Source organism: Schistocerca piceifrons, chromosome 8 (assembly GCF_021461385.2).
Source record: "Schistocerca piceifrons isolate TAMUIC-IGC-003096 chromosome 8, iqSchPice1.1, whole genome shotgun sequence".
Classification (NCBI taxonomy): Eukaryota; Metazoa; Arthropoda; class Insecta; order Orthoptera; family Acrididae; genus Schistocerca; species Schistocerca piceifrons.
The window spans coordinates 161,623,430-161,636,871 of record NC_060145.1 but is presented as its reverse complement, the minus strand read 5'-3'; positions in this window follow the sequence as shown (position 1 = coordinate 161,636,871).

Sequence of the window (13,442 nt, the reverse complement as noted above, 5' to 3'; positions counted from 1 at the left end):
GGCTCTGAGCACTATGGGACTCAACTGCTGTGGTCATCAGTCCCCTAGAACTTAGAACTACTTAAACCTAACTAACCTAAGGACATCACACACATCCATGCCCAAGGCAGGATTCGAACCTGCGACCGTAGCAGTCGCACGGCTCCGGACTGCGCGCCTAGAACCGCGAGACCACCGCGGCCGGCACCACCCTGTAGATCTACGTTTTTGTGGACTCTGCATTTGTTGCACATCGTTACTAAAGACAATAGGCTTGTGATTTATCTGAACGAAACTTGCGTTTCACAAAACTATACGAACAAATGCACTATGTTTGGTACGATTCCAAGGGAAACAATGACCTGAAAGTACCTACATCATCTGCAGTTTCCTGTCCTATTTTCTGTAGTGGGTATCGGTATTTTTGATGATGTGTGCAGTGACGAAGAGCCTGTAATTGGTGCAAATATAATCTTATCGGGAGGCAGGGAATGTTCTTGGTCCTATTCCGTGCAGGTCCTCGCGCACTTCTATGCCCGGAGCCACTCGTAAATAAACCGCGTCCACGATACAGTTAATGTCCCTGAGATAATACCAAATCAGTGTTATTATTTTCGTATCAGCTTCTTCACGGAAGTTCCTACAAGAAACAACATAACGCAAATTTATCAATGACACTAGTTTTGTTGCAAAGGCGAAACAATTTCTCACGGTATTTTATCCCTTATCTCAGAATACCTTTATTTTTCTCTATAAAAAATCTATCGCACACATTTATATACACTCCTGGAAATGGAAAAAAGAACACATTGACACCGGTGTGTCAGACCCACCATACTTGCTCCGGACACTGCGAGAGGGCTGTACAAGCAATGATCACACGCACGGCACAGCGGACACACCAGGAACCGCGGTGTTGGCCGTCCAATGGCGCTAGCTGCGCAGCATTTGTGCACCGCCGCCGTCAGTGTCAGCCAGTTTGCCGTGGCATACGGAGCTCCATCGCAGTCTTTAACACTGGTAGCATGCCGCGACAGCGTGGACGTGAACCGTATGTGCAGTTGACGGACTTTGAGCGAGGGCGTATAGTGGGCATGCGGGAGGCCGGGTGGACGTACCGCAGAATTGCTCAACACGTGGGGCGTGAGGTCTCCACAGTACATCGATGTTGTCGCCAGTGGTCGGCGGAAGGTGCACGTGCCCGTCGACCTGGGACCGGACCGCAGCGACGCACGGATGCACGCCAAGACCGTAGGATCCTACGCAGTGCCGTAGGGGACCGCACCGCCACTTCCCAACAAATTAGGGACACTGTTGCTCCTGGGGTATCGGCGAGGACCATTCGCAACCGTCTCCATGAAGCTGGGCTACGGTCCCGCACACCGTTAGGCCGTCTTCCGCTCACGCCCCAACATCGTGCAGCCCGCCTCCAGTGGTGTCGCGACAGGCGTGAATGGAGGGACGAATGGAGACGTGTCGTCTTCAGCGATGAGAGTCGCTTCTGCCTTGGTGCCAATGATGGTCGTATGCGTGTTTGGCGCCGTGCAGGTGAGCACCACAATCAGGACTGCATACGACCGAGGCACACAGGGCCAACACCCGGCATCATGGTGTGGGGAGCGATCTCCTACACTGGCCGTACACCACTGGTGATCGTCGAGGGGACACTGAATAGTGCACGGTACATCCAAACCGTCATCGACCCCATCGTTCTACCATTCCTAGACCGGCAAGGGAACTTGCTGTTCCAACAGGACAATGCACGTCCGCATGTATCCCGTGCCACCCAACGTGCTCTAGAAGGTGTAAGTCAACTACCCTGGCCAGCAAGATCTCCGGATCTGTCCCCCATTGAGCATGTTTGGGACTGGATGAAGCGTCGTCTCACGCGGTCTGCACGTCCAGCACGAACGCTGGTCCAACTGAGGCGCCAGGTGGAAATGGCATGGCAAGCCGTTCCACAGGACTACATCCAGCATCTCTACGATCGTCTCCATGGGAGAGTAGCAGCCTGCATTGCTGCGAAAGGTGGATATACACTGTACTAGTGCCGACATTGTGCATGCTCTGTTGCCTGTGTCTATGTGCCTGTGGTTCTGTCAGTGTGATCATGTGATGTATCTGATCCCAGGAAAGTGTCAATAAAGTTTCCCCTTCCTGGGACAATGAATTCACGGTGTTCTTATTTCAATTTCCAGGAGTGTATTTTGAGATTGTTCATTTTTTATCAGTCCAAATATGTTAGTGCTTACGTCTTTTTCCACAAGTTGAAGTAAAAAAAGTTTTCTTTCTAACGTTAGTATAAATCGAATCATTTTTTGAAAAGTATTCCATCATATTCTAAACTGCAGTCAGGCCTATTGTCCGGTGGTGGACTTGTGCCGGAGGCTTTACTGTTTTCTTACCTACGATGATATCGAGCGTACGCTGAAAGCTCCTAAGTGACTACGGTGTTCTTAATCTTTTCACTAAGTGTTTCTAGCTTTCAGCATCATTCAGATTACCAGCAAGCAGAACTGACAAGTTGCCCTCTGTATGCTGGCTTGTGCAAACTGTCGAAACTATATACAGTACTTTATACAGTTATAGAAGGTGAGTTAAAAAGAATTTTGCAGCTTCGGAATGATACAGAAATTTATTGAGATAACTTACAGAATCAGTACATGTGACATTTTATAGCAAAACAATCTAAAGTGTGATTCACGTGAGTCCATCAGTACCTCATTTCGCCACCAAGAACGCCAGCGCAGTGTATAGTTAAAACGACTACTTTCACTGTGTGGTAATTTGTCGTAAGGTGTTGTTTTGGTTCCATGAAACGATCTCTGCCACAATCATTCGGCGTAAATTTTGCATTGAGTACGCTAAAGAACCCCAGGGCAGGCCTACAGTTTACTGTCAGCGAAGGCCAGCAAAGGTTGATTTGGGTGGACAAAATTCGTGCCGTCGCAAATCTTTGTACAGTGGTAAGAGGGAGTACCATGAACAACATACTGGAGTGGAGGAGGAGACTTTAAAGGGCACTTTTTATGTTTTTTCTCTAATAACTCGAACACCGCGGCTCCTAGCGAGAATGTTGCCAGTACAAAATTAAACTAGATTACATTTCCTGCAAAATAGGTCCTATTCATATTTTCTCTAATCGCAATTATTAAAAATATTTTTTAATGGTACAAGATTAATGTTTATTTGTAAATGAACAGCGTTAAAAACAAATATTAAATGTGTGTGCCACGTCTGAGTGCAACATAGCTGTATTAAAGGGACCCTCACACGTTTAATAATATTGTCAAACTGTCAATATATTGACTGTCTAAGGGCGCATATTGACGTATTGTGAATCCTAGAAACATTGATGAGCAGTATTGATGGACCTCAAAAGATTCTCAATATTGTCAATACATAGTTAACGTGTGAGGTCAAATATTGACTGACAATATTCTCCATTCAGATATTGACAGAACTTCAGGAACCAGACACGCGGCGTTAGTGTGCACTGTTTATTTTTTCAATTCGCCATTACGTATATCATACCTTAGTCTCAACTTCTAAGGAGCCCTTTAACACACAAGAGTTTGAATAGGCCTATGCTAGCGTAATCATTGTAAATGACGTTTTAAAACGGTAAACGGAGGATTGCTTACCTCATTTATTTGAAAATATAGTCTAGATTGTTGTGTTACGTAACAGTTTTGAAAAACGCTCCCATTTAGAAAAATAATTCAGCTTACATGAGGAAAACTGTACAAATAAAAAAGGAAGCAGTGAAGTTTTGTATCTTAATTCAATCGCCTGATAAGTGTGCCTACAGCGTGATATTAATATAATGAATGTCCATTTATTTGCACGTTTCATGTTTTAAAACTATGGCTTTTAGAAAAATGGTTAAATGTAGCCCAGAGGAAGGCAGTATGGGACATAGTAAGAAAAGAAACAGCAAAACAATATGAAGAGCACCACAATATGTCTTACTGAAAAACACAACCCAAATATCAGACCCAAAAAAACTTGCAAATGCTTTAAATGGGTAGGGCGTCAAACGGGCCGACTTGGCTCAGGAGAGTCACCACACGACATTTTAATTTCTACTATCTATACTTTTACAAATAAATTCATAAAACTTTCTCACCATGACCAGGAAGGATTGAGGACTCTCACTCATCGCAGTGGAAGTTCAAAAACGTAACAAAATACCTTTTTTTACATGTGAAATTTCATCATTTTTTCACTTAATACTGGCTGCATTTGTTGCTATAGGTACACATTCTTCCTAAGTAATAGAGATTCTTCGATGAATTTTCCATAGCATACAAACAGTAGTTACAGGTGTTGGAAGCTCTAGAATTTTCAAATCTATTAAAAAACTGAGATAATTAACTATAACACTTGAATTTTTTTCTAAACATGCAGTTTCAAATGTAACAATTCATTCGGTTTTTTTTTTTTCAGAAATTAAACAACTTCTAGAGTTTCATACACCTGTAACTATGGTTTGTATGCTGTGCAAAAGTCATCGAAGAATCTCTCTTACTTAGGAAGAAAAGTGTACCTATAGCAACAAGTGCAGCCAGTAGTAAGTGTAAAAATGATGAAATTTCAAATGTAAAAAAAAGTGTTTTGTTACGTTTTTGAGCGTTCACTGCTATGAGTATGAATCCTGAATCCTTCCTGGTCATGCTCTTAAAGTTTTATGAATTTATTTGTAAAAGTATACAGTGGAAATTAAAATGTCCTGTGGTGCCTTGCCTGCTCCAAGTCGGCCCGTTTGAAGTCCTATCCTCCTTAAACTTCTATTTTACAGAGGCAGCAGAAAATCTTATCAACATGTATCCACCGAATGCTAGGAAATAACAAGATCCAAACAGTTTTTTTACAGCCAGTGATCAGAAAGAATTATCAGATGCCACTAGAGGACTAAAATCAAAATTTTCGCCTGGCGTTTGATAACATTCTTGATGGTATTTTAAAGAAATACTCAGCAGCAGCGAACGTTGGTCTATCGATTATTAATGATTTTGAAATCCTTCCAGTTGATTTTTGACCATTTTTGAACAAATTCTAAGTTGATTTCTGAATGAATCATAAGTTTATTTTCGAATGTGTGCATAGTGTACATGATGTCTCTGCCAGGGTTATCCCCATTGCGCCTAGAAATAAAAAACTTTCCCACAGACAAAAGGGGATAGGGCTATAGGAGCTGATCCCAAGAAACCAGGAGGGATGAATAGAAACCACTATTTGTTTATGTGCATACATACATACCTTAATCTTTGTTCCATAGACCATGAATGCAACAGTTTGTAATGATGTGGAATGTGTCACTTTAACATATATATTTTTTTTTTTTTTGCACAAAATAATAGATTGTTGTTTTGTGCTGTTACTACTTCATATTTAAAAATTCATCTATTGAGTAAAAGGAGTTGTCATTCAGCAATTCTTTTAATTTGCTTTTAAATGTTGGTTGACTATCTGTCAGACTTTTAATACTATTTGGCAAATGGTTAAAGATTTTTGTGGCAGCATAATTCACCCCTTTCTGTGCCAAAGTCAGACTTAATCCAGAATAGTGAAGATCATCCTTTCTTCTAGTGTTGTAGCTATGCACTTAGCTATTATTTCTGAATTGTGATGGACTATTAATGCCAAATTTCATAAGTGAATATATGTATTGCGAAGGTACTGTGAATATCCTGAGTTGCTTTAAATAATTGTCTGCAAGGTGATCTTGGGTGGGCTCCAGCTATTATTCTGATTACACACTTTTGTGCAATGAATACTTTCTCTCTTAATGACGAATTGCCCCAAAACATGATGCTACATGAAAGCAGTGCATGAAAATAGGCATAATAAGCTAATTTACTGATATATTTATCACCAAAATTTGCAGTAACGCTAACAGCATAAGTAGCTGAACCTAACCGTTTCAGCAGATCATCCATGCAGAGAAGATGATGCAGTTGAGTCAGCAGCTGTTGAAAGAGATGGGGACCAATCCGGAACCAGAAAAGAAGATAACTACCAAACAGAAGATGCATAGTTACCCATAGTGAAGACAGTGATGTCTGTAAGGAATGTGCTACAGTGTTGGAAAGTGGAATTTCCAGTGCAAATAGTGAAGGGGGGTTGCCACAGTCTTCACATCTGGCAAAAACTGAGAGCGGGTGGTTGTGTCTCTTTGAATGTTTTTTAGCTACCACGACTGAAGTTAACCTGTCTGATCCAACACCAGTAGAAGTTGCCTTAGCCTCAGTTCACATGGACAAATGGTATACAGCCATGGAGTTAAAAGTGAATAGCCTAAAACATTATAATACATGGCAGTTTGTCGACAGATCAAAAGTTGATCACATTATAGGAAGTAAGTGGGTATTTACAACAAAGCAAAACAGAGGTGATATCACTAAATAGAAGGTAAGGTTAGTAGCTCTGTGTTATAGCCACATATTTGGTGTAGATTATTGGGAAAGCTGAAGCCCAGTTATGAGACAAAGTAGGTTGAGGATTCCAATAGCAATTGTGGTACTAAGATGATGGAAAATCAAACACATTTATGTTCTACATAAGTGGGACTGTTTTCATGGAGCAACTAAAACTGTTTAGTGTGGGGAATAAAGTGTATTTGTTGAATAAGAGTTTGTATAGGCTTCACCAGGCACACAAGGATTGGAATGACTTTTTCTGCTCTTTCCTGATAAAGTTAGGTTTGAAATCATTTGAAAAGTATCCTTGTTTATTCTTCTCTAACAATATGATCATTAAGGTTTCATGTTGACAATGTTGTTGTAATAGATGAGGAAGAGAGGATTGTAACATGCAAGAATTTTTTGAAATTTCACATTAACATTAAAGAAATGGATGACATGTTATTTATTCTATGACTCGAGATTGAACAGTCTCGAGAGCAGGCAAAATTAAATCAAACTAGCTATATCGAGCAGATGCTAAGAGGATGCATGGGTATTTCCTCAGTTGTATTTTATCTAATGAAGCAAATACATGTTTTAAGTTTAGAAAGAATTGTTATGTAATTTTTTTTTTTTTTAGTCCATTACATTTACCCAGAAATATGTGAGCAAGAAGGGGAATACCAAGCAGCATTCAATAGAGCTATTGTTGGAGAGACATCTCGCAACAATGGAATGCACACAACTGATGGTGATTTTACTATGATGCTGACAGGCAAATTTTCAAAGAAAAGTGGAGAAGATATAAAAAAAAGAAAGAATATTTCAAGCAGAGATATGAAAAAATACATCAGTAGCTTACTGGTAAGACAATCAAGCACTTCAGGTTTTAAAGTCAGCATTTCACATGTTATTTGCAAATAAAGTTACATTCAAAAAAACTCATAGTAGAAGATAATCATGTTAGTTTCTTATGAACTATGGATAGGACAGTCAAAGAATCGAGTGATTTAGGAAAGGAAAAATGAAATCACCCAGCTGGGGTAGGCACTGTTCACCAGATAGCGTGATCGCAATAGCGTAGTGATTCTTGTACCTATCTGAACCCGCAACAGGTTATTTTGTAAGATTTTTAAGCTCCTTAGTTTTTGTTATTTTAATTTATTATTTTTTCAGAAGTAAAACAGCTGTGTTTTTATGAGAACCTAATAAATATCATAATTACAATTCCTTTTTTTTTCTGCCATTCCAATCAGTGTCAAACATTTTCACTTCTCATTGTGTGACAAAATAAAATGAATGCAGTGTTTTCCAAACTGTGTAAAACATTTTAATATTGCGAATAGTATTTCATTTCTTCCATCAGAAACAGAGTGAGGCAATATCAATATATATAAATCAAATTAATTTTCATGACACCAATATAATCCTGACACAATAATTGACCACATTTTGAAAGTTTTAAGCATGAAATCAAGGAAAAACAGATACATTGGTAGACTTTGTAAATATTGTAGCATGTATTAATTATAAACAAACATGTATGGAATGCTCCAGAACATCCATTATTATTCTACTGTAAGCAAGACAGTGCACGCCAAATGATCAAAAGAGAGTTTACTCTTTAATTTTTGCTTTGCCAGATTAACTTTAAACAGTTGGCACAAAAGGTATCAAAATGTATAAATAAACATAATATATAATGTTATGCTAAATAATGTTGCATTTATTTTTGCTTTTTACAAAGTATGAAAAGTTCCTCATAATCTTAAGTTTACAAATTTTCAGGTGGCAAAAGATATAATTCATTGGGTCAAGTTTGTAGATTTTAATTCTGCGACATATATAACCCCAATAGTTTTCTAGATTTAGGGTGTATCAGGCTGTATGCATTTGGATGAGTGTTCTCCAATACTTCAGAGGGGCCTATATAAATTTAAAAAAAAAAAAGTTTATTTCGGAAGCCATAAAATTTAAATTTTTATTGTGTTTTAACTAGGACTAAATCTCCCATCTTGAATTATGATATTCAGTCTAATGTATCATGCCTCTTTTTTTCTTAATTGATCTTGTTTTCTAGTGGTTTCCTTAACAATTTCTTCTCGTTCTACTGTAGACATGGTTTGGGAGATTGGTGTTCTATATTTTCAGAAAAAAAAAGTTAGGCCTTTTGTTGTACATGATTTCAAGTGGTGAAAACACTGTTGATGTAAGCTGTGTAGACTATTTATAAAATCTTCAAAATCATTAACATACTCTATACAGTTAACAATTTTTACTACAATATGTTCTGCAAAGTGTTCATAGTTCTCTCATATATTTTTCAGCTGGCTTTCTAGATAGCAGATGAACAGAAACAGAACATATTTTATTTTTGCTCAATCAACACAATCTTTCCTGGATTTGGATGTGAACTGAGACCCATTATCAAAAAGGGTTGCGTTTCTAATAAAAACACCAATGAAACAATTACTTGTAGTTTTAGAAATAATTTGTTTACTTGTTGCTGTCTTAAGTGGGAAAAAGCTTTATAACTTTTGAAAATATGTCAAACCATTTCAGTGGCCATAGGAGTGTGGCTATTATGGGTCTGTGTGCTTGTTTGTGTGAATATGTGGTACTATTGCCGGAAAAAGAGCTAGTGCTCAAAAGTTAGTGTGAATGTTTTTTTTTTTTTTTTTTTTTTTTTTTTTTTTTTTTTTTTTTTTTTTTTTTTTTTTCTCTCTTATGTGTTACTGTGCTCCACATATTGGCCCACTATAGGTGAATGATTACCTTTCCCTCAGTTTAAATATTGCTCCATCTAGGAATTTCTTTTGTCAGACATTATAAAGATATAACAAAATCCAACTTTTGTTTTTTGTAAAAACCTATAAACATTTATAACTGCAAGAGCTCTCATTTTATTTGGCAAAATGTTTTGTATTAACACTCTGTGAGTCTGATTGCTAAGTTTTACTCTTTGGCAGTCATCGCAGACTGCAAGTTCCTTTTGTTACTCTTCTCCCATTGTTGCCAAAGTATATGTTCTCTTCTATCTTTCGCATACACTTTATTGTACCACAATGTCCAAAACTTCCATTAAAATGATGTTACATTGTTCAGGCCAATCATGCAAATCTGGTCTATGTCTGTAAACAGAATCTCTTTGTGTACCTTATAATATTTCTCTATCTTTTCTTTCCCCTTTTTACCTAAAAGAAACTTTTGATTAATTTCATAGTATCATCATGATTCTGATTCCTCCTGATACCTTCAAAAATTTTCAAAATTTCTCCTTCATCCTTCAGTCCCTTTAAATACATAATGTTGGGACAACTTGGATTTTATTTGTTGCACATTTACACACACAACACATTGGAAAACAACAGATGCTTGAAACACAGAGAAAGATATTTGGTCACAAAGAAAATGCACATGGCAAAGAGTCATGAGAACCAAAGGAAATAAATGTATCGTTCCAGAACTGAGTATCTAATACATCAGTCTCAGTTGTAGAAAGCGTTACCATGCTCTGTTTTGTTGAACCCCATGTTAATAGTGGATTCACTGAGCTTTAACAACACACCAATGTGGATCCTCTAGTTTCCACATCACCAGCATAGTCTACTACACTGTAGTCTTGAAGGTGCTTTTACTGCTTTGAAGGAAAATAGTCTGTAGTGCCTTTAACACATCTCAGGATCCTCTTTAGAGCATTCCAATGTATTTTCATTGGTTTTTCAAGGTGCTGACTGGCACTGTTGACCAAAAAAGTAATTTCTGGCTATGTTCCTATCAATAAACACATCAGAATACCCAGAACTTGTCTATATGGAACATTGGACATTGGACATTGGACATGTCCTTCTGTCCACCCCCCCCCCCCCCCCCGCTTTATGCGTATTAGAACACATCTGCTGATGGTGATCTGCAATTATTGTTTGTTACCAGGCTGCATCCTCCATTCTGAAGCATCATATAATCTTCATGACACAGGTCTCTTGATGCAGAAATGTAGAACCATCTACTAATTGTTGTGCATACAGGCCCAAGTAGGTACCCAGTTTTCTGGATGTGATGTCAAATTCTCTTCATAGTTCACTCAGCAAAATGATGATTGTAGCAGGATCTTTAATAGCTACCAGACCATCATCCACATATACTACCAAGATTAATGGATTATTTGTGTCCTAGCTGGCGTACACACATGAATCTGCATTCATTGGGTGAAATCCAAACTTGAGTAAACTGCTGTGAAACATTAGCTTCAGCACCTGAAAGCTCGTTTCAAGCTGTAAAAATCTTCTATTTAGTTTATACACTTGGTTAGTCCCATCTTCAAAAACTTTTGACTGATTTGCATTAATGTTTTCTGCTAAAATTCCATAAAGAAAAGCAGTTCAGACATCAATTGTTTAAGACACATGTTTCTGGATGCTGCAATGGATAATGTGAGATGTATTGTGTCAAATATAGTCACTGGACTGTAACTTTAAAAATAATCTCTACCCTCAACTTACTTGTGGTAGGAAAAAGTCCACTGCTCTTGATGTTGATCTTTCATGTGTGATGCAGTTGTCCATGGAATTTTCCTGTATAAGTAACATCTCTGTGGAGTTTAAATGTCACTGGTCTGGAAACCACACGATAACCATTTGTGTTTCGGCCATAAGCAACAAAATATGCCTTTTCAGCCTTTGCAACCCATTTTGCCCCTTCTCTTTAGGAACATGGACACAAATTTCTTCAGCAAAGCTGTTTAAGCTTGTTTTCTTCCCTACCCACAGCTGAAATGCCACAACTCCACTTTCTTTATTTGTTCCAGTCCAGTTGAGTGTGAATACTGCACAATTCACATATTCTACCCACATTTTAGTTTGCAGTCCACTTGCATGCATACAAGTCCTGACTAAATCAGTAACAGTTCTATTTTCCCTTTCAGTGACTCCATCGTATTGTGTACTATATGGCACTATCTTCTGGTACAATATGCTATGCCGGCTAGTCAAATGATTAACCTCTTGATTAAAAAGCTCTAATCCATTACCTGTTTTTAACATCTTTATGCCTATGCACAGATGATTCTTGCTCAGTTAAAAGAAATTTCTCAAAAATTTAGCAGTGTTTGATTTATTCTTGATGAAGCACACCATTCCCCAGTGACAATAGTCATCTTTCACCATCAAGAAATATTTTGCACCACTCAGTCTTCTTATATTTTACCGCACAAATCTACATGTACAAGCTCACCTATTTGTTTTGATTTTGTATCACTGGGTGGAAATGGCAGTCCTCACATTTTACCAGTAATGCAGTCCACGCACTGAAATTTACACATTCTATTGTCAAACTCGTCTCACACCTATGTCGAGGACTGCGCCCAAGGAAAACAAATTACAGCTTAACTGCAGAACATAAAAAACCTTGCTGATGTGCTTTTCCTGCCATTCCTTTCCAGTGTAGGTGGAATATTAATGTATCCAGATCCAAGAGGAGGACTGTAGTTTCCATCACCAATACAAATAGGTCTTACCTCTGCAAATTCTGCACAGGTGATGAACCAAGAATATTGATTGCACAAGTGATCAGTTGCTCCTGAATCCATAATACCTTGCTTCTACAGTTGTATCTGAATTAGTTGCACTGAACATGGCTTCTCCAATGCGAGCTTTTCCATTGGGTGAAGATTGGTTTGCAGTTACTGTTCTTTGCACTCATACATCCAGTGACCTGGCTTGTGTCAATAGTGATACATGCTTGGTTTTGCAAAATGTATGAGAATTGTTACTTGTTTCACATGCTGAACTTTTACCTTTATCACTTATGCACATTCTATTTTCCTCAATGGCAAGTCTGGAGATCATGTTCTTCACATGCCTGCCAAATTCCCACACACTGACAAAACAGAAATTTTTGGTCCTCATGGATATGTTGTGGACAGCGTTGTGTTTAGAAAAAAGACAAAAATGGTGGACTTGTAATTTTTCTCAAAGATAATCTGAAATTCACAAAAGTCGATGTAAGCCAGTTGTGTTCTGAAGTAGATTGTGAGTTAAGCTGCATAAAGCTGACAGATGAGAATATGATAGTTCTAAGTCTCTATAGATCTCCAGATGGAGTGGTAGAAGTATTCTTTAAAAATTTTGAACTTCTTTTGAAAAAAAATATTAAGAAAAAAAGAAAATATTGCTATCTGCAGTGACTTCAATATAGAAATGTCATACTGTGACAAGCAAGTATCAAGAACTTTTTTAAATATCTTAAGGTCTTTAAATTTATTCTGTAAAAATAAAAATGCTACTTGTAAAGAAGCCTGCTTAGATAATATTATCACTAACTTCTCTAGTGAGATTTTTGCTGTTAATCATGTAAATGAATGTTTCTCTGACCACGAACCGTTATTACTCCTCACACACTACAGCAAACTGTCAGGTCACATTAGTAATATAACGCATGGAAAAAAATAGGTGACTTGGGTGAGAGGTAAGAAAAATGAATTTGTGAACTTGTTTGCAGATAGACTACTTTATATAAAATAGAGCTTTTGGAACAAAACACAGATTGGACAAACTAATGTTGAAACTGTGTTTGACAGGTTCTTTAGCAAATATATTGAAGTGTGGTGCAATTGTTCACCCCTAAGAAAAACTAAGTTTAAATTTAAGCCTAAAACAAACTTAAGGAACTGGTATATTAAAGAATTAGAAATCATTAGAGAACAAATGTCATTGCAAAATGCATGTAAAAAAGAACTGTGAGGCTGGTGCTAAACAAGCTGATATAGATTATAGGAAGTATCTGAAGTATAAATGTTTTTATAAAACTAAGCTGCTTATTGGAAAAAAAAACTATCTTGTGAAAGACTTATAGAATCTGCACCAAACAAATGCAAAGCTGCATGGCAGATAATCACACAAGAACACTCCCCCAACAACACACAGGAAGTATCATTTGAACCAGGCCAACTGAATGAGTTCTTTGCGACTTCAGTGAAAGGAATTGGAAACAGAATAAACTTGAACAACACATCTGCAGGTGAACTACTTGGTAACATGTAATAAAAGCAGTAAAACA